The sequence below is a fragment of the Canis lupus genome, chromosome 24, assembly GCF_003254725.2.
Source record: "Canis lupus dingo isolate Sandy chromosome 24, ASM325472v2, whole genome shotgun sequence".
Classification (NCBI taxonomy): domain Eukaryota; kingdom Metazoa; phylum Chordata; class Mammalia; order Carnivora; family Canidae; genus Canis; species Canis lupus.
Genome location: NC_064266.1, coordinates 14,563,135 through 14,589,124, shown reverse-complemented (window position 1 = coordinate 14,589,124; position 25,990 = coordinate 14,563,135). Strand labels below are relative to the sequence as shown.

Sequence of the window (25,990 nt, the reverse complement as noted above, 5' to 3'; positions counted from 1 at the left end):
TTAACTACTTCTGGCTTTGTAACAACAGTTGGAATCCTAGAGAATTTTTTATAGAAGTTGATGATTTGATTGAAGAACACTCAACTTTATTACACAGCCAACTTCATATACAGCAGCCATCACATGACAGCCAGGATTAAAGGGAAATTATTTTCCATGCATCTCAGACTTAGAAAAAGAAGGCAGGAAGGGTAGGCAAATCGGAGGTAAGATGCAAAAAGGAGTCACTCTGAGACTTTTTAGTATCATGTAGGACAAAAACTCAGACTCCCTGAAGCTGGAGTATCCCCCATAATCTCCAGATCTTATCCATACTGAAACAGAACTTCCAGTGTTAAAAGTCCTGCAGACATCCATGTCACACTTCTACACTGTGCTGGCTTCTTACCTTTACCTTTTGACATAACCCATTTTTTATTGGTTCTCATTAAATGAGTGGCAGATGCATAGCACCCAGATTCTGGAGGCAAAGTATAATTTGTTAAGAGCAAAGGATTAAATAACAAGATCTGTTTTTGAATCCTAGTTCTGTCAGCCACTTGTTTTGTGACTATGCAGACAATATTTGCATATCTAAGGCTCTTACTTGTAAAATGGAGATCATTGTACTTGCATGATAGTGATGGTTTTTTATTTTTTTTATTTTTTTAAATTCAATTAAATTAACATACAGTGTATCATTAGTCCCAGAGGTAGAATTCACTGATTCATCAGTTGCATATAACACCCAGTGCTCATATGATTCAAAGGGGCACCTGAACCCCAATGTTTATAGTGACAATATCCACAAAAGCCAAGATATGGAAAGAGCCCCCACCAAAAAAAAAAAAAAAAAAAAAAAAAAGGAAAGAGCCCAGATGTCCATCAACAGATGAATGGATAAGAAGAAGTGGTATACATATACCATGGAATATTACTCAGCCATCAGAAAGAATGAAATCTTTCCATTTGCAAGATTGTGGATGGAACTAGAGGATATTATGCTAAGCAAAATAAGTAAACTGGAGAAAGACAAATATCATGATTTCACTCATATGTGGAATTTATGAAACAAAATAAACATAGGAGAAGGTAAGGAAAAATAAGACAAAATCAGAGAAGGAGACAAACTATAAGAGACTCTTAACTGTAGGAAACAAAATGAAGATTGCTGGAAGGGAGGTGGTGGGGGGATGGAGTACTGAGCATGATAATAATGTTTTGATCCTTAAGTGAGATAATGCATGCACAGGCCCTAGCATATTTTAAGAACTCATGAAATGAGTTATTTTATTATAGCCCAGTACCTATGCTCCATCAACAGGTGATCAGGAGTATATCACCTGTTAGCCCATCCAAGGAATGAGCCAAATTGTGAGAGTGGCCAAGACAACTTGCCTGCCTTCAAATTTTGGATGCTCTTCCAAAAACAGGCTAGCCCTATCATATTTGCAAGATGAACTGTCATCTAAGAACATGGCTTGATACTTGCATAAATGGACAACAGAGGAGAGAAGTAGTAACTATGATAAACAGAAGTAGATAGAACGTAATTCCATTTCTGGTTAACTTGAAAAGGTGAAATAAATTATCTTCATTTAGAGTTGGTCCTAATAGCAATTGCCACCCACAGTTTATGTTCAAAATGTTATTTCTATTTCCAAAGAAACGGGCCAAGAAAATATCCAAGAGCATAATAAAATTTTTAGTCTCACAGAACCAATTTGAGGTTAATGGCCTCATACAATGGTCACATTAGACCAGTAGCTCTTGAAGATAATCAACTACATTAAGGTAGTTTAAGTGTTTAGAAGCATGGGTTATTGTTTTAAGTTGGGTTCTACAAAAGCAGAGCCTAAGTCGTGGATTTAGGTGCTCTCAGAAAAAAAGGGAATAAAGGAAGCAGAATGGGGAAGAAGAAGCAACTAAGCAAGGATGTGGTCTCAACTGGAATTGAATTCCAGCCTGAGCCACAGAGACCACTAGAGTGTGAACTTCACCATAGATCTGGCACCTTCTTTTAACATGGGGGCAAGCCTTTGGTACTCTATGACAGTGGTAATTAGATATAGGCTGTTCTCATCTTGTGAGCAGAAGTTCACAGTTAGATGGAGAATAATTCTCTGGAGAAGAAGACAGTCCTAAACTGATAGCTGTCAATACTCATGACAAGTAGGGATTAGTTGTATCTGCCTCTAAAAGGAATCTGGACCAGTGAGAGAAGTAGGTATATGTATTTGGAACCAGAAAAACCTTGCCCCACAATAAAAATGTATTGGCTTAATAGGAAAGCAAATAAAAGGAAATATATAATAAAATTGTCCAGACCATGCCAAAAAGAATCTATGCTTGTAGTCTTTAAACTTTTGGAGGGCACTATGGACTTCTGAAGGATTGCGATAAATGTTAGAGACCTACAATCAAGAAAATGCACAAGTGTGCATACACGTATTTGCATAGAATTTCAGGGGTTCTTGGATCCCTTGATGAAACTTACTTATAGATTGAATTAGAAATTTCTGTTTAGACCACTTGACCTTGTACTGGCCTTGACACCTGCACTAGAATGGTGACCAGAGTCTTGAGGAATGAAGGAAACCAGTGGAGAAGCAAGATAAAGATTTGTGTTTCTAGGACAATGGAAAGACAACAGTTGGAAGAAATCAATCATAACCAATAATAAGTCCACTAGACTAATTACCTCAAGAGACACATGGGATAGGAAAATGACTCCAGGAGCAATGAAAAAAAGAGGTTTCTAGATCTTAACTCCTGCAGTGTGTTTTTGTACAGCTGTCCACATTCTGCTCACACATAAAGGTGGCACTCCCACCCTTCTAGCATAAGCAATAATGGCAGTTCTTAATGCTTCAAGTAGCCACCACAGGTGAGAACACTATGGAATCACTTTCAAATGTATTTTACTCAGGGATGTCTCTTTTATCATCCTGACTCTTCCATATATAACAGCAAGGAAATCCAACAAAGTCCCATGACTCATTTTCTTTCCATTTTTCCCGATAGATATTGCCAGAATTCTAGGATTAGATACTCCAAAACCCAGGGTGGAGAAGAATGTTGAGGGAATTAACTGAGGAATAGGTGCTGAGTGGGATATGAAATGGGCTTTTGTTTTGAAATGTTCAGTGAAAATTTACTGTAGTTGTTCCAAACAGTTAACAGATGTTAATTTTTATTAACATATAACATATATACATAAAGATGTACATATCATAAACTTGATGAATTTTCTCTGAGCATATGTGTGTAACTGCTCCAGGATTGAGAAACAGAACTTCATGTGCCTCTTAGGAGCCATCCTGAAGCCTTGTTTTATGTTCACAGTTATATCTGTTAACTTTTTTGAAACAGGGTACAGCTGCCCTAGAATTAATTCCACAGAAAGTCTTCTTTTTGTAGCTAATTCATTCTGACTATATTCATTCTTACTCTTTATCTCTAAATGCTTTTCCTGATAGTTATCCTTCAATTTAAGTGACCTGGGAGCTCATTGTGATAACTTCCAATTAATTCCCTTTGTTATTTTAGTTTCTCAGCAATCTGGAACTCTGGCCACTAAAATGTCCTTCATGAGAAACAAGGACATATTTCATCCTGACCTCTATTTTAAGGATTAGTTAAGAGGGCAGGAAGCAATATATCTACAAACAGGATGGGAAGTACTGATCACACACTGATATTCACACACATAAATAGGCAAAGTGCAAATCTGGGAAATATTACAGTGACTTAGGCAAGAAAACAAGCTGAGATGTTCATTGACTCTTCTCCACTGATTCAGAACCTAAGAGTAGATGTTCTTTCATTGCTGTGAAATGTAATGACAGGCAGGGCTTCAGATAACCATCCCCAAATCCGGATGCTTATCTAAACCAAACCTGCCTGCCTGGAATCCTTTTGACTTTCAAAAATAGAGCCCGGATTCATAAGGACCCTGCATCCCAGGCAATTTGGGCCAGTTCCAGTGTTTAGTAAGGAATATTTTTAAGGAAAAGACATCATTTCCTCTCCTCTTTCCTTCAGGTTAAACCCAGACCATGAAGACAAATATAGGGCAAAGTTTAACAAATAAAGATCATATAAGCAACAGAATGGGGAGAAGTAGGGAATCTAGAATTTCATTTGTGACTATTCTATTTTTAAATACAACCACTTCTCCATCCTATACCTATATGAATATCCATTGAACTTTTCCTCTCACTTCTTTGTTCCTTTCTTTTATTTTGTTTAATGATCTGGGATATTTCCAATAGCTATTGGATAGCTGTATTTGGATAGAAAGTATTTTTATATAGCAGGATTGGCCTCAGCAAATCTGTAAAAGGATAAGAATTTAAGTGCAGAACCTGATGGCTTTCTCTCTCGGAGACAATGACTGGCCCTGCCAATACCATCGTCCCCTCCCCACATCTCTTCTAATTCATTCCTGTCTTCATTTTACTCCTTCATGTGTTCATTTAAGATTAACTGAACACCTAATTTGTGTCAAACCTAGTGTCTTTATGTCCTTTAATATATTCCCTTAAGGAATTTAAGAAATATTTATTAAACTCATTCTCCCAAAGCAAAAGATCTCAGTGTCACAATAGTGTTTCATAAAAAGTACATCCTTAAGGTCACAAAATGGTTCTATGACATAAGCTGATCAGAGTTCAGCACTGTTAGTGGTGGGAGCTGAGTTTCAGGTTCCAGCTTCCCAGAATGCCTTAAACTTAACCCACTAAAGGAGTGGATTCCCTATTTACAAGGTTAGTCCCACTTAAGAGTGAATGTGAACATAAGCAAATTGGGACTGGAAATTTGAGTTTAAGTCTCTGACCTCCATTTTGTGTTTTTCTAATTGATTTCCACACCGCAGTCACCATGTTTTCTACCCATCAACATGGATTTTGTCATAAAAATCTAATCATGATAGTCACTACTTAAAAATCTCCCTTGAGAGTGTTAAAAGGTCAAACCAGGCTTATGAAACATTTGAAGAGTTTATTTGAGCAAAAATCAGTTTGAATCTGGCAGTGCCAAATGGAAAGTTATTAGGAGGACTCCACTGACAGAACTTTCCCAGAGACTGATTCTGAGTAGTGTGGAAGATGAGCAGTGAAGTTATGTGTTTGGCTATAGCTTAAAGCCTACTTGGTAGTTTGTGATTGGTTGTCCTCAGCATTTCAGTTTTGAAACCTTGAAGCACTCTTAGATTTAACCTTGCTTATTACACAGGCTCCTGATGTGGGAAACAAAGGCAGAAGAGCATTTATTAAATTTCCTTACCACCTACAACCCATTGACAAGTCCTTTAAAATAGGCAGAGTGACCTTCCTCTATGAACTCAACTGCCTTGATGTTGACACTTCATGAAGAGCAAAAGGCGATCTTAGCAGGAACCCCAGGACCCTGTAAGTCTACCTTACCATATAAAAATTCCTTTGGAAACTTTATCTCTACCTCCCCAAGATATATGTTGGCAATCATCCTCCAAGCATATGACCCACTGATAGACATCTGAAGGGTCTCACGCCTAAGGTCTTATCAGATTGTATTAAATGACCTTTCCTAACAGTAGCTAGCCCCCTCAAGGTCCTGGAAACCTTGCTTCCAAAATTCTTTAGGGATTTGTGCTATCCTATCCGTAACCCTTTCCCAACCTGAAAGTATATAATGGGCCACTCCTCATGACCCTAGGGCAGCTCTTCCTTCCCATGGGTCCTGTCCCCATGCTTTAATAAAACTAGCTTTTTGCAAGAAAGACATCTCAAGAATTCTTTCTTGGCCAGCAGCTTTGAACCCTAACATTCTTTCCTACATCAGCCACCACAGCATTACAACCTCCTCAGCTTAATGAATTTGACAAGAGAAAACTCAAATTTTTCATACTACTTTAAGACCCTACAGGATTTGGCTACTCCTCACCTCTTGATTCTTCTTTCTCCCAGCCTCCTTGTGTCAGAGCTCAGAGCTGAGTATGGTCCTGTGGAGAACAGAGATGAGCACATGCGGTCCTGAAAAGCCCAGGAAACCAGGAGGCTCCTCTGAGAGGTCAACAGATATTAAAACTCCTCAGAACTGGGATAAAGATAAAGGGGGTTAAAGGTCCATTACCAGTTTCTCTTTTAGATCAGAAACTGAGGGGAAAAAAAAATGAACTCCTAATGAATGCAGTTTGAGGAAACTCAATAATTGTTTTCTTTTTGTCCTAAGGTAATGCTAAAATGGTTGTATAGCTATCAATAAAAAGGTAACAAATATATTTGTAAAAATTTTAAGGACTAACAAAACACATAATAACACAAATTTTCTTAAATCCTAAGATTTTTCATATTCTAAAATTTCTGAAATAAAAGAATCATTATTTAAAATTATACTATCAAAATCCATAATGTTTAATTTAATTGGCAAGGTTATTTATTTTTAGTATTACACTGAATAATGATATGTCTTATAATAAAAAGTGACTAATTTGATGAGATATGATAGCCAAGATTTTCTCCACCCCAGGTCTTTAGCCTCCACTTCAAAGATAACCATTCCTTCCCAAAATTTTCATGCATATAGTTATATAAATAATATGAGAACATATATAATGTATATTTCAATACCTCATATCACATTTATTATTATACTTACAGAAAAATTCCTTTTTAAAGGATTTTATTTATTCATGAGAGAGAGAGAGAGAAAGTACGAGTAGGGGAAGGGGCAGAGGGAGAGGAAGAAACAGGGTTCCCACTGAGCAGGAAGCCTAACGACGATGCAGGGCTCCATTCCAGGACCTAGAGATCATGACCTGGGCTGAAGGCAGATGCTTAACTTACTGAGCCACACAGTTGCCCTTATTTGCAGAAAAATTCTGAATAATGATATTGTCAGTGGACATCTTTGCCTTTACTGATTGAGCAATTCCACTTAGAGTTTTAATACATTTTTAAGTGCTGCTAGATTTTACTTAATAGCATACCAGTATGTGAGCATTCACATTTTTTTTAAAGATTCTATTCATTCATTCATTCATGAAAGACACAGAGAAAGAGGTAGAGATGTAGGCAGAAGGAGAAGCAGGATCACTGCGGGGATCCCAATGTGGTGCTAGATCCCAGGGCCCCCGAGATCACGACCTGAGCTAAACAAAAGCAGACACTCAACCAATGAGCCACCCAGGTGCTCCAGCATTCATATTTGTAATTGATCATAGTTTCCATAATTTCTTTATTGTGATGTTAGCTTTTTCTATGTTATTTTTATGTCATAATAGCAATTTGGAAGCTCTCTTTCTCTTTCTTTGAGGTCTAAAACAGTGTAATCAATCTTAAAGTTCTGTTTCTCAATAGTTTGAAAGAATTTGTATGTTTATAATCCTAAATTAATTAAACAAGGAGGCTATTAGACTGAAGTGGCTTTAATGACTTAGTATCATACATAAGTAAACCATTCCCAAGCCTATAAATGCCTGAAGGTTAAGAAATCAAAATCTCAGGACTACCAGTCACAAACACCCAACTAGGTTTTCCCAACTAAAGCAATTGCTTATGTTATAGCCAAGCAAATATTTCCTTGAGGGGAGCTTCCATTGCTTAGTTAAGATTCCAACTTACTTTATTTTGGCTCAGGTCATGTTCTCAGGGTTGTGAGATCAAGCCCCCAGTCAGGCTCTGTGGCTCAGCACAGAATCTGTTTGAGATCCTCTCACTCTGCCTCCCCCCCAGTGCTCTCTCTCTCTCTCTCAAATATATAAAATAAATCTTTAAAATTATAACGGTAATAATTTCCTTGCTTTACTTCCACTTTTACTGTCAGAGTCTTCCTCCCTAGCTCCTGTTCAGTGTGACTCTTCTAACCACTTCCTGTTCGATGCTGCCTATTTGATCAGATAAACATCATAGTAAGTCTCAGTTTATCTTTTAACAATAAGTAAAATTGTGTCATCTATGTGAGGAAGAGACAGGGGAAGGTGCCTAGTCCCTTTTTGTCAGCTGCATAAATTTATTCTACAGAGGTTGGCCTATCTCTTCTGAAGTTACTTTCTTTTCATTAGAAAATTATGCATTTCATCCAAATACTCAAAAGTATTTGCATAAAATTGAGAAAAAGCATTCTCTAAAATACTTGTTATTTTCTCCATATCAATGGTTATTTCTCAATTCTTTTTTATAATTTCATATACTTCTATTTTCTTGATACTTTAAATTAATGCATTGTTTTGTTAGCTTTTTCAAAGAATCAGCTCTCAGATTTATTCACGTTTGCAAATTTGTATTATTTGTTTTCATTTGGTTCTCCTTTCGAAACATTTCTTGGGTCAGATATTGAGTTGTGTAGTTGGATTATTCCATCCTCTCTGATTTCTTAGGATTTTACCTCTGATAATTGCTTTAAATTGCTCTTAGTTTTGATGCATAGATTTTTACCATCCCTATTTTTCTAGGTATGCTGTAATTTGATTTCTGATATTATATTTGACCTAACAGTGAATTAGAAAGTTTTTTTTTTAACATTTTGGTGGTGGTTGATTTCTCTTTTGTTATGAATCAATGCCATGGAGATTTTGTTGTGAACTAATATAAAGTGCAATTTTGTAACTAATTCATGGGTACATGAAAGAAGAGCTGTTTGCTTTCCTGATTATGTATCCTGATACATTTTATTAAGTGTGTTATTTATATGCTTATATCTTCTTAAATATCTTTACTATTTTGCACAATTAGTATGTTTTGCTCTGAATGAAGTAGATAAAAGTCTCCTGCCAATATTTTATTTCCTCTTTACACTTGGGCTTGTTTTGCCTTCAGCTTTTGAGGCTGTTATTTGGTTGAAAAACATGTAACACACCTTCATTGTGGTCGTTGCTACTTTCATTTTTGAAGCACCATCTTTGTCACTTGAATTTAATAGTTAAATATTATAATCCTTGCTCTTTGCTACTTTCTCCTGTGTCTTTCCCCAGTATTTACTTTTGACCTACCTGAGTCATTTCAAATCCATTCCATTTAAAGAGTTTAGTAAGGTTCTGACTTTATAAATCTAATTTGAGAATATTTTTTCTTTTGTTAACAAGTGTTTATTTTATATGTATTTATTGCTAAGATGAATGTATTTTCTTGGTTCCACCATTATTATTTACCATTATTATTTTATGCTTTAATTTCTGTTTTTAATGGTTCCTTTGTATTTTTAAATTTCTCAATGATTTGTGCATTTCTTTGTTCTGTAGTCTGAATGCTTTCTTTCCCAGAGTTTGGAGCATTCAGGATCTTCAGTTTTCTGCTTCTTTTATTTATTTGCAGATGGTTTCAGAGAATAGAGCAACACAAGAGATGTTTTGTTCTGCCATATATAGTTAAAGTGCCCACTGATTGAAAGCTTTGATATTTGCTCACATCTCTCTCTCTTTTTTCTTTTTCCCCTCAGCTTTATTGGGATATAACTGACAAATAAAAACTTCATATATTTATGGTGTACAACTTGATGTTTTCAAATACACGTACATTGTGAAATAACCACAATCAAGCTATTTAACATGTCCATCATCTTACATAGTTACCACCTCTGTTGTCTTTTTCTTTTGTGTGTTTTGGTGGGAACTTCTTAGCAAATTTCAAACATACAATACAGTATTGCAATATAATACAATATGGTCACATTACTCTATAGTAGATCTCCAGAACTTATTCATCTTGCATAATTGAAACTTTGTACCCTTTAATCAACATTTTCATATCCTCTCTTATAAACTACTATAGGGTCTTTATACTGAATGCTATGAAGGCTGGGCTTTCTTCGGCACCAATAGAACGTCACCAAAAGCCCTATTACCTAAGACCACTGAATTACTCAGCCCACCCTTCACACAGAGCATCTCTGCTTTCACTGGGTTTGTATATGCATCCATGAAAGCTTCTAATTAACAAAAAGGGTATAGTTAAAATAATCCTGAACATCAATGATACAGGTAACCTAAACCTGCCACTTACTGTTCTAATGTGGACATATAAAATATCAATTGAAAAAACTAAGTGCAGGGGTGCCTGGCTGGCTCAGTTGGTTGAGCATCCAACTCTTGGCTTCCACTCAGGTCATGATCTCAGCAAGGCATCTGCTTGGGATTCTGTCTCTCCTTGTCCCTTTCCCTCCCACTCTCTCCCTCTTTCTCTCTCTCAAATAAATAAATAAATATTTTAAAATTAATTACAAGGTAAAGGTAAATGTTTCCTCGGTGGTTTAACATGAGCAATCGCCTTCTGATCTCTAGCCCTGTTTCCAGGAAATGTTAAGATCCGTTCCTCCTCATTTCTAAAGTTCAACAGTTCCAGTTTCCTCTGAGTGAGTCGAATGATACTTGCCACAAATGGTCCTCTCCAAGTCAGTTACTTAGGAAGAGGAAGAGAAAGCCATCCACTACTCTACATTGAGTCTATCTTTTGCCCATGAGTTTTCTGTCCTTCATGCAAATCTGAAGATTCTGACGGATTATTCTTTTCTCAAAATAAACAGCCATATTTTCTCTTCGATAAATACAAATATTAACCTCAGTATTTATCAATTCCTTCATTCAAGTTTACTGAATACCTACCATGTGCCAGACATAGAAGAATGAAAACAAGCAGAAGAGCAAAAGAAAGGTGGCCCCTGACATCAAGTAGATTATTTGCTAGACTTATAGTGAGAGAAGCAAGTGTTGATTTTGAGAACAAGAAAAATGTCCATTAGATTTAGAGACAAGTAGTTCATTGCTAGGAGTTTGTGAGTTTTTAATATCTCTAGGACCTAGCCCCATATCCAGCACTTGATAAGCTAAATAAATATATATTGAAGGAAGAGACGAGGGAGGAAAGTTTTCAATTAAGACTCACAAATTCTTTCCTTAAAGATGATGCACGATTTCATGACAATTTAAGGAATTCATGTAAAAAGTATTACGACAACAAAATTATGAAAAACACATTTAATGGAAGGTCCAAGTAGAGACATGTTGGGATCCATGATGAAACTAGAAAGGAATCAGTTGGTAGAGGTCCTTGAATACCAGTCCCAGGTTACGTGGTAGAAGTTGAGATTTGTTGAGCACGTACATGAAATGATTGGAGCCATCGTATAGGAAAATCATTGTGCCAGTAGCATTTCCTAATCGGACATTAAAGTTCCCCAAACTACTTGGGACTTCATAGCTATAGTCTGAGCTCTGTTTGGCATCTCTAAAATGGAATCACTGCTGCAGCTTACTCTACCTACCCCATAAGATCCATATGAAAAATAACTGATGAGAAAAAAAAGCATCATCCATATAGTTTTAAATCTCTGTAAATGGCAGAATTGATAATGAAAAATATTGACATTAAAAGAGGGACAAAAAAGGGACAATACAAACACATATGAAATGAAGAAGCTAATAAAGTCAACTTAATAAATTTAAGCATATTATATGGAAGCAAATTTGGAGCTGAGTTCTACATATTTTCCAGTGCCATTCTTTGAAAATTGACTAACATTCCACTTCCACTTTGACTTTCTCTGTAATACCCTCCCCTCCCCTTCACTCTCCACCTTTCTAAGTAGATGAAGTCGCCTGGGTTCCTATCTCATTTGCCCAAACTATTCCTTTATATTTTACCTAATTATACATCTATCTCCCCTCTGGTGTCTGTGAAATCCTCAAGAAGAGCAACCTTCTTGTTTTATTTTTGCCTAATTAGTGTCTCATGTAGTTTGTAGTAGGTGGTAAAGATGGAAAATTTATAGACTGTCCTTCATGTAAAAATTTCATACCCCAATCCAGTTTCCTTAGAGCATAAGCCTCACTACTAGCAGCCTCTTCTCTGATTAAGCTTTCTTTGCCTAATGGTTTGTTACGGGACTTTTGCCCAGCAAATTTACAGTCCCTACCTCTTCATACCATGGCATGATGTGGTCAACTTTGTTAGTATCCTAGGACTGCTATAACAAATGATCACAACTTGGTGGCTTAAAAGTCAACAGGAATTTGTTCACTTACAATTCTGGAGACTAAAAATTCACAAGGTGTTGGCAGAGCTGCACTCCCTCTGAAGCTCTAGGGGGGATTCTGTTCCATGTGTCTTCCAGTGTCTGGTGGCTGCTGGCAGGGCTTCCAGTTCACTCCCATCTCTGCTTCTGTGGTCACACTGCCTCCTCCTCTTCTATCCTTCCTTTCCTCTGTGTGTCTCATGAGGACACTGTCACTGGATTTAGGGTGATCTCATCTCGAGATCTCTACATTAATTATATTTGCAAAGACTTCTTTACAAAATAAAGTGACATTCACAAGTTCCAGATTTTGACAAGGACTTATATTTTGGGGAGGCACTACTAAACTCACTACCATGTCAATCTCAAGTGTGTGAATTGTTTTTCACCACTTATTACAACAGTAAGTAGGAATTGCCGAGTCTAAATTCATCTCACCTATTTTAGTTAAGGCTAATCCTCAGACCTCTGCATGTGGGAAAAATCGATTCTCATTTGTCTGTCATGAAATCAAAAAGCATTCTGAGAAAAGTTATAAACATATATATATATTCATGAGAAAAGCTTCCTTTGCTTGAGTTTCCCTCTTTTTGAAAGTTAGAATTTACTGCGAAAAAAATAATGGCTATGTTTCAAATGTTTCTGGTACTGCATATATACATTCAGATACATTCCAGATCCCTCTTTTGTCCATGCTTCTCTTTGTAGACTTTCTTGGTTTTAATTACATGCTCCCCATGTGAACCTACCAGTTAGGTTTAGGACTGGGGTTAGGGCTAGGATTAGGATTAGGTCTATGATTAGGGGCTGAGGGTATGTTGAGAACCTAAATTAGGATTATTGTTAGATTTGGGAAACTAGGGTTAGGATTAGGGCTAGTGTTAGTTTAAGGTGAGGCTAGGGGAGGTTAGAGTTAGGTTTAGGATTAAACCTAGGGTTTGGGTTCAGTCTGAGGCTGGACCTACTATTGGATGAGGATTAAAGTAGAGTTTAGGTTAGTTCAGGATTAATATTAAGGTGATCCCTGGGTAAGGGTTGGATTAGGGCATGATACTGATCAAATCACATTTTTTTTTTCTGTGAAATAATGATAAAACTTATCCGATTGTGTTTCCATGTGGAAAAGCATACAACTGCATGGGAAGGCTCTTAGCAAACTCTAAAATACAGTGGAAAATGACAGGATTTCTTTTAGTATTACTGCATATGAAGGTCAAAACTTGGTTTTTCTGGAATTAAACTACATTTGAAACTGGTTCTATGACATTCTTTTTTATGAATATTCAATTTATAGTCAATCTTAATTTATTCCAAAATAACCATTAATCAAACTCCATATACTGGATATGGCATTACGCTAGTTGTTTTAGGACACATAAATGAGGAAATTAATTTTTATAGCATGGTCACTTTCTTCAAAGAATCTTCCTTATCTAATTGGTCGACATACTCATCTGAAAAAAATATGTGGGTGTGAATAATGTGTTTGAGTTTATCGTTGGTGAAAAGTTTAGCCCAGAAACACAATAAATGAGCATTACTGTAGTCATAGCAGCCTTCATAGAACACTGGTTTTATGTAGGTTAAAACTTGGCAAGGATTCAGAAAAGCAATAGGAGATGACACTGTGTTGCCAGAAAAGTAGAGTATAGGATGTTAGGCAAAAATTATCATTTTAGTCCAGAGTTTGTTGAACAAACATAGACTACAACAATAGTGTGTGTGGTGTGTGTTAGAGAGTAGTAGAAACAAAATTTGCATTATTGTGGTGGAAGCAAACAATAAGGGGCCTTGGAAACGAGGCCAAGAATATTGAACTGGGTGCTGCACAAAATATGAAGTGACAGATTTTTTATTAGAAGATTAACATGTGCAAAGTCAGGGTGATTAAATACCATTACTATGATCTGAGAACTAAGTAAAAGATTTGAAGTTTGAGAAACTGCGGAAGGAGTACCCAGTGGAATATTGTGGTCAAGGGTGGGGGTTATTTTTTCTGAACTGGTTGGTGGTGATCTAAATAGAAAAAAGAATGGCTACCCGGAACATTTGGAAGAGAAAAAGCATAAAACCTACTCACTGCCTGAATGGGAAAGATGATGGAGGAAAAGACTCAAAGATTGCCTTTTAGTTTAGAGTGGGTATGAGGAGGAGGAGCATGGTAAGACAGATGGAAGAGATACCTTGGATTTATCAGATATACTCACCTAGATTAATTTTTAACTTCCAAAACACAATAAATTAGCTCTAGAACTCAAACCACAAAATAAAAAAACAAAACAAAACAAGTCCAAATTTTTTTGATATTTCAGAAAACGCTCCCAAACCATGGGTACACACCTATCTTTTTGCTGATAGCCTTCATTGAAATTACACAATTGCTTTGAGTAATAACTGTTTTCCAAATACTGTGTATATTTCTTATTTACCCTGCATATGTGATATGGAATAACATTATGTTTACATGTATATATTCACATGTATCTATAATTGTCATGCAGTCTTATGCCTACTTCTTAGTATTAATTCCTGATTGGGTTGTGTGTGTGTGTGTGTGTGTGTGTGTAAACAGTACACTTTCAGAAGAGAAGACTACACTCCTATTTTCTTTGTGTATTAAAATGAATAGCAATTATGGGAAATGGCCTTTTCTTTATCCTGAGTCCAAATTAAAAGGGCTTTTCTCATCAAGCTACAATTTAAGAGTCTTTTTCTATCCTGGATTTTGAGGTGTGGTATTGCCAACATGAGTTTAAACCACCTCCTCTCATTCTTAAGATTCTCAATTCAAGGAAAAAGCTTAAGGCTGGAACAATATTGTGCAGTCAACACCCTCTCAAACCTTAGTGAAGATGAAAGGGTCCACAGCTCCTTTCCATTCTTTGTGACAGTTAAGCCTTGTTTTGCTTTTCTTTAATTCGGATTTATCCTAGGGCCTGTTCTTTTTCAATGTGATCCACTTGGCCGCACCCATTTGGAAGAGTCTATTACTATGGTCAGGGTTGGGTTGGCTTGCAGCAAGCTCGTTGCTACGTTCTTTTTTTAGAGACTGCCAAATGTGGGACAATGGGTGTGTCTTGTTGACATCCTGTGGTTCATCAGATAGGATCACTCTTCAGCACAACCTCTGTAGAAGCCTGCAGCTGTGTTGGGAGGCACAAGTCTAAGGGGAAGCCCAAACTCTGATTCACATTTAACCAAAATGCTTGTGGGGAATGGGAACACAGGCATGCCTTGCTTTATGAAATACATGGGCCCTTCCCATACCTAGATTAGTGATTTGTGGTTGCAAATATTTGCCCATTTCTCCAACCCATAATTTATCCCAAAGAGATGACTATATCACTTAAACATTTAGATATAAGAACCAAACACAAAATGGATTTCCTGGATCAGCTCTGATTTTCAAAGAATATGCCCCATTTTTTTTTTTTATTTGTCCCATGTAGACCACAGAGTCACTTTCAAGGATAAGTTAGTAAGTAATACAGGGAACATTAGCGTTCAGTTAAAATGCATATCCCATGGCAGGAAAGGCCCAGAGGACATAATTTCGGGCTGTAGGAGGCAAGCATCACCAGAAATTTCCTCCTCAAATGTATCATCTAACATATGTATCCTCTGTTACAAATTTAAGTAGATTAACAACTTCAACTTATTAAGTACAAATGCTACTTCAGATGGTTAGAATCCATCCATATTTCAGTATAAAATACTTCAATGAGATTTTCCAGACCTTTCTCCCTGAGCACCTGGAACTCCTGAGAGATGGGGTTGGGGGGATGATGGAGTGTTTTGCTTTATTTCCCAAATCTATTGCAGAAAGTGTTATCATTAACTTGAATGAATAAAAATATAATCAAAGCTTATGTATGTTCAGGTTCCACTGAATATGTTTAACATGAAATATGAACTCTTAGGGAGTTAAATCAAAGGGAAAAGTTTAAAAGTTGGCGAATCTTGTTTCAAGGTATAGGGATGTGTTTTACTATTTTTGCAGCTTTTCTGTAGGTGTATAATTTTTCCAAAATAAATATTTGGAAAAAGATTTTAAATAATGAACTCTCACATCTGAAGAATTAGTCTGAAATCATTGATCTAGCCAACCAATGATTGAGACCATTAATGTTCAAATTGTTCCTAGAGCAATAAAGATGGGAGTAGTATTGATAGAGAAGAAGAAGGTAGTATTAGAGAATCAGAAGGTAAAATAAGAAAGATATCTAAGGGCCAGAAATAAGGAGATGGGAGATAGGAAAGGAGACTGAAAATAAAAATGAGGTGAGATGTCAATTTTGCCAAATTCTGCCAGCATTTCTAAAAAAGAAATGGCAACTTAACCCATAAAATATTGTCAGAATAGAGGTACCTAGGTGGCTCAATCTGTTAAGTGTCTAACTTCAGCTGATATCATGATCCCAGGGTTGTGAGATCAAGCCCCATGTCAGGCTCCCCACTTAGTGGGGAGTCTGCATGAGAGTCTCTCTCTCCCTCTGCCTCTGTCTCTGCTTCTCTCTCTTTCTGTCTCAAATAAATAAATAAATAAAATCTTAAAAATATATATATTGTCAGAATAAAGGAAGGTTCTCAAATCTGAATAAATGTGTTATTTTGAAAGGCCACTTAATCTTTCTGTTTGTCTTTCTGATTTCCCCATAGTCCAGTAGAAACTTTCTCATAGACACAGGTCCAAAGTCAGCCTTTTGGAAGCCAGTGAACTTGTGGACAGATGACGAGGAGTCATCTCCAGGTGAGGTATCTGATCATTTTTCCCCCAACAGATTCCAATACATTTAATAAACTACCTCTTTGAGCCTGCCCTGCTTTCTTAAAGAATTCTGTTTGTAGCTCATGACTGTTGCCTTTCAAAAAAAACCTTGCTCAACCTCTTTAAATTCTGTCCTGACCTCTACAACCATGGGCTCTATGTCTTACTTTAGCTGCTCCTGTCTAAAAGAAAGGAAGGAAAGACATAGCTTTCTGAGTTTTTCCTTTGTATTTGCTTTTGTGGTATTGTCCTTTTTATTTAATAAAACTAACTGCAGGAAATACTTGACTTCTCTAAAGAGAAGGAAAATTATGGAAGAAGGAACATCCTTAAAGTACTCTGTCCTATTTTTCTCATTTGAAAAGATAAGAAGATAGAAAACAGAAGATGAAAATATCTCTCATTATTGTGTCTTTTTCCTTGATATTTACTTAGGTATTTTGAGACTATGTTTTCTGAGTACTATGATGTAAAAACATTCTTGACATATAAATTATTCATCTGTGCTATTCAAAACTTGGAAATTTAAAAGGATAAAAAATAGATTAATTTGGGGAAGAATTCAGCATTCACTTAGGGAAAGAATTTAAAGAGGAAATCAAGTCTCTTTGGAAACTGAATGAAGTCATGGACTGAAAGTGTCTTTCAGTAAATGTAAGGTATTAATAATGCAAGAAAATGAGAGAATAGCTCTAAAAATACATATCACTCTCCCCTTCCACACATCATCTCAATAATGCTAAGTAAAATCTTTCTATTCCTCTGAGCATGTCCAGGATTCCTCACTCAGGACATTTCTTATCACATACATCCAGTCCTCAAGGTCATGCCCTGGAGTCATTATTCTTCTCTGCTGTTCAAGTAATTTGCAGAACTGGGTGTAGTCTGGTGTATGCTGGTTCTTCATTATTCTCTATCCCAGAAGGTCAAAGCATAATATGGAACTTCTTGAACTTAAAAGGGACACTTAGCCTAGATAACCAGCTGTGCTCAAGTTAAAACATCCAAAAATAGCATTCATTCTCCCAACAACATGGACTGATACTAAATCCAAGGGAAGAGGAATACCTCCTAGCTGTATTTTCAAATTGTACCAGGTCACTCCAATCTCACAGGTTTCAAGAAGATTCTTTCAGAACTAAATAAAAAAAAATTTGCTCAACAACATCAGCTTCTATAAAGAGATAAGTTCTTACACCCAATTGTAAATCTTCAGAGGATTTCCTACTATTTAACTAAATAGACTGGAGAGTTGGAGAACTGAGTTTTGTTCCTTGGAAAATCATCATCAATCTGTATTACCAGATTACTACGTGTTACCACTGATTAGCAAAAATTTCCTCAATTCCTGTGAAGGTTAAATAAAACATGAGCACACAGGACAATCTGAGAGAAATGAGAAAGCATCATTAGTATTTTGACCAATATGAGGAAATTCATTCATATTTTACAAGGGCCTGCAATGCACATGACTAATTCTAGTTCTTCAATACCTACAGCATAAGGACTCTTGCTTCAGATACACAATACGAGTGAAAGTCCTTCTGAAGTGGGATCTACTTCTGTGAATTTTCTTATGCAAAAAATAATATGTTAAAAGTCTGATAGTGTTACCAGCACTTCCCAGTAGAATATATGATTTTTGGCTTTTTTAGCATAATTACAGGAGTTGTCTTGCATTTTTATCACCTGATAGATCAAAATTGATGGATCTTGACATTGGTTTTAAAAGAATCTTAATATTTTCCCTCTTTGAACAGAACTTATTGCTATGAATACAGAGAACGACAATCTCTTCCACATAATATGCTTGTATGTGTGAGCAGTTGCAGATTAACAAAATCCATGAATAACAGACCATATTATGCAGTCTCAATAAATGATTGGGCCCACTATTTCCATCTTGAGCACAACTCACAAGAATATGAGCCAGTCTAAGGTGAGGTACCACATCTCATTTATCTTGTACACTTAGCTAGCAGTATGCTCAATACTGGACAGAATCCCCATAACTGCTAAACTGCTAAATTCTATGAAAATGAGTCTATTATATGGTCCATCATAGCAAAGAGCCTAGAACACAATGGGATTAATTAAATATGTGTGATATAGACAGATCATTGGGTAAGTGATTGAATTAATGAATGGTTTGACCTAGCTAATTAGTAAACAAAAGCATAGATATTCCTGGCAGAAATAATGTCATGCAAACTGTGGTTGGTGGGTTGAATATCAAGTATTGTAGGTAAGTTGACTGTTGGCCTATTTAATAGGAAACTATTAAATATTCATTAGGGAAAAGTGGGTTGGTGGAACCCACTTTTGGTGGGGTTTTGCAGTGTTTTTTTTTTTTTTTTTTTTTTTTATATGATGTACTGGAACAAGGAGAGAATCAAGGGAGAAAGAGGCAAATATATCCAAAAGCTTTAGATAAATGACGTAAGTGGAGAATATATCACCTTCCACGTGTTTCTCATTTTTCTACCTCTCACTCTCCTTTAGATCCTCTGTAAGACTATTTAAATATCTTCTTAGCTTTGGTTCTTTCCCCTTTGGTCTATTCCAAAATATACCACTAGATTTATCTCCCTAAAATCCAATTACTCTTCTCTTACTTATCTAATCAGAAATCCTCAACTATTCTTCATGTCCTACTACAGCATGTTAAAACTTAGAGTCTGGTATTAAGGCTGTGAATATGGTGCAGTGAAAAAGGAGCTAGAGTGGTGTGAGGGGAAAAAACTCAAGTCCATCAGGATCAACCACTTGTAAACTAGTTTTCTCAACCAAATGTCAAACTAGACAATTCCTAAGGACCTTTTTAAATTAGCATTTTATTTTTTGTTTGATATGATTTTTGTGGATACTCTTCATGCACCCTGAACCAACACTCCTCAAACTTCAGTTTATATATGACTCACCTTGTTAAAATGTAGGTTCTGATTCAGTGGGACTGGAGTTGCTCTGATGCCGCTGGTCCGTGGACCACACTTTGAGTAACAATGTCCCACATCACAGACATGTTATAGAACTTCAGGTTGGCAAAACAACACCTATCCTTTCCTTCCAAATTTTGCTGAATATATTGCTCAACTTGGAATGTCCTCTCACCACATTCACCTGTAAGAAATTTTCTCATCTTTCAAATCTTTTTCATTCCAGCTAAAACATTGTCATCTTAATAAAGCACTTTTTAATCTACTTCTTTACCCACAAAGGAAAGACGTTCTGTCTTCTCAGATTTCCCAGTTCTTTTTGTATCTCTTATAGCATCGTGAAAATTCTGTGCTATCATCACTTGTGCATGTATGTTGTCTCTTCTCTCTAGGTTGTCAGCTTCTTCGCAATACCGATGATAGATGCCAATTTTGACTAAGGAATAGGAGGAAGAGCATTCTGAAGGGGGTGGCATAGTCACTCTAGTGTCAGGGAAATTCAAATCTTGTACATCTGACCCCAACACGCATTTCTGTTACACCTGGCAGGTACCGTAATATCCACCAGAACACAACACCTGACACATTACTGGATTTACATCATTGTTTATGTCTGGCAATGGAGACAGAGTAGAAGTGACGGTCCTGTTTTTTGCATGCTTAACTTTCAGTTGTTGGAAAATAGCCTCATAAAGAAGTTATCCCTGCATCTGGACCTTGAGAGTTTGGGAGACTGATCTGGAGCAGGCAGTGGTTCATTTGGAGAATAAACTGCCTTATTCTACGTATAGAGCTTCAAAATTAATGTAGTCACCCTCGTTGGCTCAGGATATTTTTTAAAAAGGTTTATATTTCTTGAGACACAAGTACAGTAATGCAACACATACAAGTGCCCTTTTATATCACTGGGTTCTAGCCTCTTTAGATTTGGATATTACATAAAGACAAGAGGCCATTTGATGTATTTTTTAGCATGATGCCAGCTACATTTAAAACTCTAAAACATTAGTCAGGGCAATATGATGTTTTACAAATCATGAAAAAAATGCATTTTTAACTTGTCTTTACTCCATGATCTATTTCTTTTGTAATACATTTTATTGCTTGGGATTTATAGGGTCATTTCTCTCAGTGGTTTATGCAACAACACACATTAATGTATCTGCCTTCATTCATCAAAGGGCAAAAACTCAGGTCAGACATCAGTCATTTGTTAAACTCATCTGGATAAATGAAGGTCTAGAGCTTGCATTCAGAATACACAAAGAGCAATGTAAGGTACATCTACAAATAATGTCAACTCACTCCTGAACTAGTAATGCCCAGATTTATATCTGCCATGTTCTTAAATCAAAACAGTATTGACTATTGTGATAACAAAGATTTGTTCCCACTTACAACTGCTGCTCCAACTACAGTCCTGTTAATTTTCACAGAATAATCAAGCAATAAACTTCCTCATAAATCTTACTCCTTAATTCCAATTTGAGTATGAACTGGGGCTTCTTTGGGTAACTTTGAATGGAGTAAATACACTCTTGAGTAGAAATGAATCTTGCTGTCTCTCTTGGTTCCACTCCAAACACATGGCCTTATAAAAGGAAAACTGTCAAAGGCCTGAAAAAGGACTCTGCAATGAAATAAAATCACTGTACTGGAAAGCTCTTTGCACTTTTCCCCAAAGCACATGGTTTAGAATATTTAATGTTCACAATCACCTTGTAAGGTCAGCAGAGTTGGTGACACTATGTCCAATCGACGTGTACAAACCGGGTTTCTGTAATCTGCCCAAGTTTCAAAAGATTCAAAACAACAAAACAAAGGTAATGCAGGTTTTCCTGATAATAGTCAGATATCCTCTCCATTGTGTGATTTTTTTTTTTTAAGACAGTCATAGGTCAAAAAGGAGTTGATGTCATGGTAATTTAACAATCCAGAATGAGCTCAAAAATTCCTGAAAGTATTGGTGAAAGATCTAAATGTGAGACAGGAATCCATCAAAATCCTACAGGAGAACACAGGCAGTGATCTCTGTGACCTCAGCCGCAGCAACTTCTTATTAGACACATCTCTAAAAGGAAACAAAGGCAAATATAAACTATTGGAACTTCATCAAGATAAAAAGCTTTTGCATAGCAAAAGAAACAGTTAACAAAACCAAAAGACAACAGACAGAATGGGAGAAAGTATTTTCAAATGTTTTATCAGATAAAGGGCTAGTATTCAAAATCTATAAAGAATTTATCAAACTCAACACCCAAAGAACAAATAATCTAATCAAGAAATGGGCAGAAGACATGAACAGGCATTTCTCCATAGAAGACATGCAAATGGCCAATAGAAACACGAAAAAGTACTCAACATCACTCAGTATCAGGGAAATACAAATCAAACCACAATGAGATACCATCTCACACTAGTCAAAATGGCTAAAATTAATAGGAAACTTCAGATGTTGGTGAGGATGCAGAGAAAGGGGAATCCTTTTACACTGTTGGTGAGAATGCAAGCTGGCACAGCCACTCTGGATATATGGAGATTCCTCAAAAAGTTGAAAATAGAGCTACCCTACAACCCAGCAATTGAAATACTGAGTATTTACCCCAAAGATACAAATGCAGTGATCTAGTGGGCACTTGCTCCCAATGTATATAATAGCAGTGTCCAAAATAGCCAAACTATGGAAAGAGCCCAGATGTCCATTAACAGATAAATGGATGGATATATATATATATATATATATATATATATATATAATCCATATATAATGGAATACTTCACTGATGAGATAATTGTGGAAATGAGATAGTGAGTAAGCATTTACTGCATCCTAGGTGAAAACAAAGAGAAGGAATAATCAGCATCACCAAGTCCTCCAAAGAGTACCTAAGAACTCAATTCATCTCAGCTTAATTCAGTGTCTCAGAAGCTTCTAATAAGGTACTTGAGATGATAAAATACACAAAATTGATAGCTAATGAAAATATATTCAGATTGTACTACTCTTCAAGCAAATTATTTAAATGTTTCCTCAAGTGATGACTGGATTAGTACCTTAAAAATCAAAAAGCAGTATGTAAGAGGGGATACATCTGAGCACACAGAAACACTTGTATATCTGCTTCTTGGAAAGATATTTAAACTCTCTAGGCATTAAATTTCTAATCTGTAAAGTAGGACTGGTATGAGAATAAACAAATCAATGAACATATGACTCCTGTGTTTTGCCCTACAGATAGTCGATGTTCGATGCACGTTAGTCACACAGTCTTACTTGCATCTCTGACCTTCTTCTATGTACCTCTGGTACTGAAATGAACCACTGCTATCTATCCTCTGACACAATACTAAGAGAGGAGAACCAGATTTCAGTGAGGACTTTCCCTCCTGCTTTGTCAGAGAACTATCAGCGAGGCAGAATTTAAGATCAAACAACAACTCCATTGTATGGCTTTTCTCCAGAAGAAATCAGAAGCAAGGTCCCAGGGTAATTGGCAAAGTAAGTGAAACCTTGAATGTGCCCAAGGGAGGGAAGGCATCTGTCATAACTGTTCATTATAAATAGTGGTGTCCTACAAGAATCCTTTTTAAATTTTACCTCCAGAATCAAGAAGAAAGAAAAGAGAGACAGAGAGAGAGAAAGGAAGGGAAGGGAAGGGAAGGGAAGGGAAGGGAAGGGAAGGGAAGGGAAGGGAAGGGAAGGGGAAAAGGAGAGAAAAGAAATAAAGTAAGTTTGGAAAATTGAATAGAATTTCATGGACTCTTCCAGGACAGGAGCAATAACTTTTCCAAGAGAAGTTCAGACAGAGCCAGAAATAAAAAAATAAAACTAAGTACAAGCAATGGTTTTGAAAGACAAATGTATTATAAATACATGTTGCTTTTGTCATTTCTTTTCCACTGATTCTCATGAAGTAAGGGACAACAAAGGAAGACAAACAACACTCTAGGACCAATTATTTTCTCCTATGATGTAGTCAAGGCTTTTGGCCAAAAGTAGACCCTGGGTTCTACTGGAGAAGTTAGCCAGAATGGTGACAGGTGAGGTCCATTTCACTTTAAGGTGAAAGATGGGAAAAAGTTTGAGCTCCTTGCTCATGATATGGAATTTCAATCTGGAATGACTGGTTTGAAGATTTTGCTGTAGGTCCTTTGGATGATGTGTGCACACAGTTTGCTCTCCCTTTAGAGACTTGACTCTGGCATGTTTCTGAAAATGCCTTATGCCATCACAGAGTGGAAAGAGAATGGAAATTAGATCTAGGTCCACGAAGAATTCCTCTTAAATACCAGAATATTTTGATTATTTGAGATGTGCTTCCTGGGCAAAGAGTGCTGTTATTAAAGAGATTTGACAATTGAAATTGAAATAATTCTTCAATGCAGTATAAATCAGGATCATTCAGTAGTAATAATGAAGATAATGACGATAATGACAGGGATCATAGTAAAATAGCATTTACTATTTGAGCCAAGTATCATTTTCAGGACTTTGTATGCAATATCTCATTTAGCCATCATAAAAACCCACTGACATGGTATTAGTAATTTCATTGGATAGGTGAGGAAATTGAGCAAGGAATCATGATGCAGTACATGGTATAGGTGTTTGCTAACTAAGACAGAAGTACTAACAGAAGGATAGACACCCAAAATTGTCCATCATGTAATTCTTCACAGCTTAAACCTCAGGGGTATTTTGGTGTGGAAGGAGTATTACAAATACATCAACAACTGAAATTGTGGCTATAAATGACCCTAAACATTCGGCTCAAAGCCATAGAACCCATGACCATGGTGGCCTCTTTCCTGGTTGCCAAATAAGGACTATAATAATAGTAACAAACGTGAAAGCAAGATTTACTGTTCAAAAAAAAAATTTACTGTTCCTAGATTGTCTGCAATTTTTCCTTTTCCCTCTTCCTTTCTCTTAGAATCCATTTATTTTCATTTCCTCATTTATGACCATAACTGTTGGGATCCCTGGGTGGCGCAGCGGTTTGGCGCCTGTCTTTGGCCCAGGGCGCGGTCCTGGATATCCGGGATCGAATCCCACGTCGGGCTCCCGGAGCATGGAGCCTGCTTCTCCCTCTGCCTGTGTCTCTGCCTCTCTCTCTCTCTCTCACTGTGTGCCTATCATAAATAAATAAATAAATAAAAAGTTTAAAAATAAATAAATAAATAAAAAAATAAAAAAAAAATATGACCATAACTGTTCTCCCTTATGAGTACCTTTGCATGTAGACAACTAAAATTTTCTGAATTATTCTTTGACATGAGTCCTAGAGAGGTCAAGTGTCTTGCCCAAGATCTAATGCCTAATAAGTAAGGGAACTTGTATTTGAACCCAGGCTTTCTTATTTGTACCAATCTCCTCCGGACAAGAATGGAAGTCTATGTACTTACAATTAGAATATAAAAGGTGTTCTGGTGAGAAGAATGGTGGCACACATTGGTTCCCAAATTGCAAAATTATTCTAATACACAGACACACACACACACACTTTCATCATGTGCAAACACATTGGACACTTCTTTTGTGATTCCTATTCCATTTCAAAGTTTCTTTTGATATTCATTTCAGCAAGGTTCTGCACAAATACTGTCATGTAAGGGGGTTGTCTTTATAGTAGCAGAGGATTGCAATGATTCCCATAGCATGGAGGAGTGACCTCAGGGGAGGGGGAAAGAGCACTTGTGGCTGGAGCTGAGGCACTAGGTCATGTCCAACAGAGAAACATCATTAGGCCACTCAGCAGTTTAAGAAGTACTGCTCATTATGTCCACTCTTCCCAGCGTCTCACCACATTCTCCTCCTTAGTCATCTCCAAAGGCCTCTATCTCCATCATGAAGACCCGCTGGCTTCCTTATGAAGTCTCTAACTGTACAAATGCCAAAGCATATTACAGCTGTCTCATTGTGACTCAACTGGCTGAATGCTATTCCTACCTCCCCTCTAGCTTTAGAGCTCCAAGTACAACACCAGTGTCTCATACTACCGCCACATTCTCCTCAGAGCCTGACATATGGCGTGTGCTTGATAAATATTTATAGATAATAGAAATCTGAGGCCTATGCTCAATGGTCTTCTAGCTAATTTAGTAACTCTTCCCATATTTCCTTAAATATAAACAAAGACAAGTCAGCAGGAACCAACCAGAAGTATCTGACCAACTCTATTTGATGGCAGAAGTTGATCTTTCCAAATGGAAAATAGTCCTGAATTTCTGCTAGTTATCTTTTCCATTCTCCATATGTGCCAATTATTTTTTCCATTTACATACATATTCTTAGTGACCTCTAAGTGAATGTCAG

General features: G+C 36.7%; 1 long non-coding RNA gene across 6 annotated transcripts; it reads left to right on the top strand.

The window, feature by feature from the left end:
* The first annotated feature begins 4,644 nt into the window (after positions 1–4,644).
* Positions 4,645–24,804, top strand: LOC112673367 (uncharacterized). Of its 6 annotated transcripts, XR_004808813.2 has the most exons (7): positions 4,645–4,748; positions 5,218–5,393; positions 5,931–6,033; positions 7,789–7,873; positions 16,630–16,720; positions 22,910–23,173; positions 24,609–24,804. It is a non-coding gene; the product is annotated as an uncharacterized LOC112673367 (long non-coding RNA). The 6 variants fall into 6 exon arrangements; XR_007405502.1 differs by lacking the exon at positions 7,789–7,873; XR_003144755.2 differs by lacking the exons at positions 22,910–23,173; positions 24,609–24,804 and adding an exon at positions 18,499–18,668.
* Positions 24,805–25,990: the final 1,186 nt, after the last annotated feature.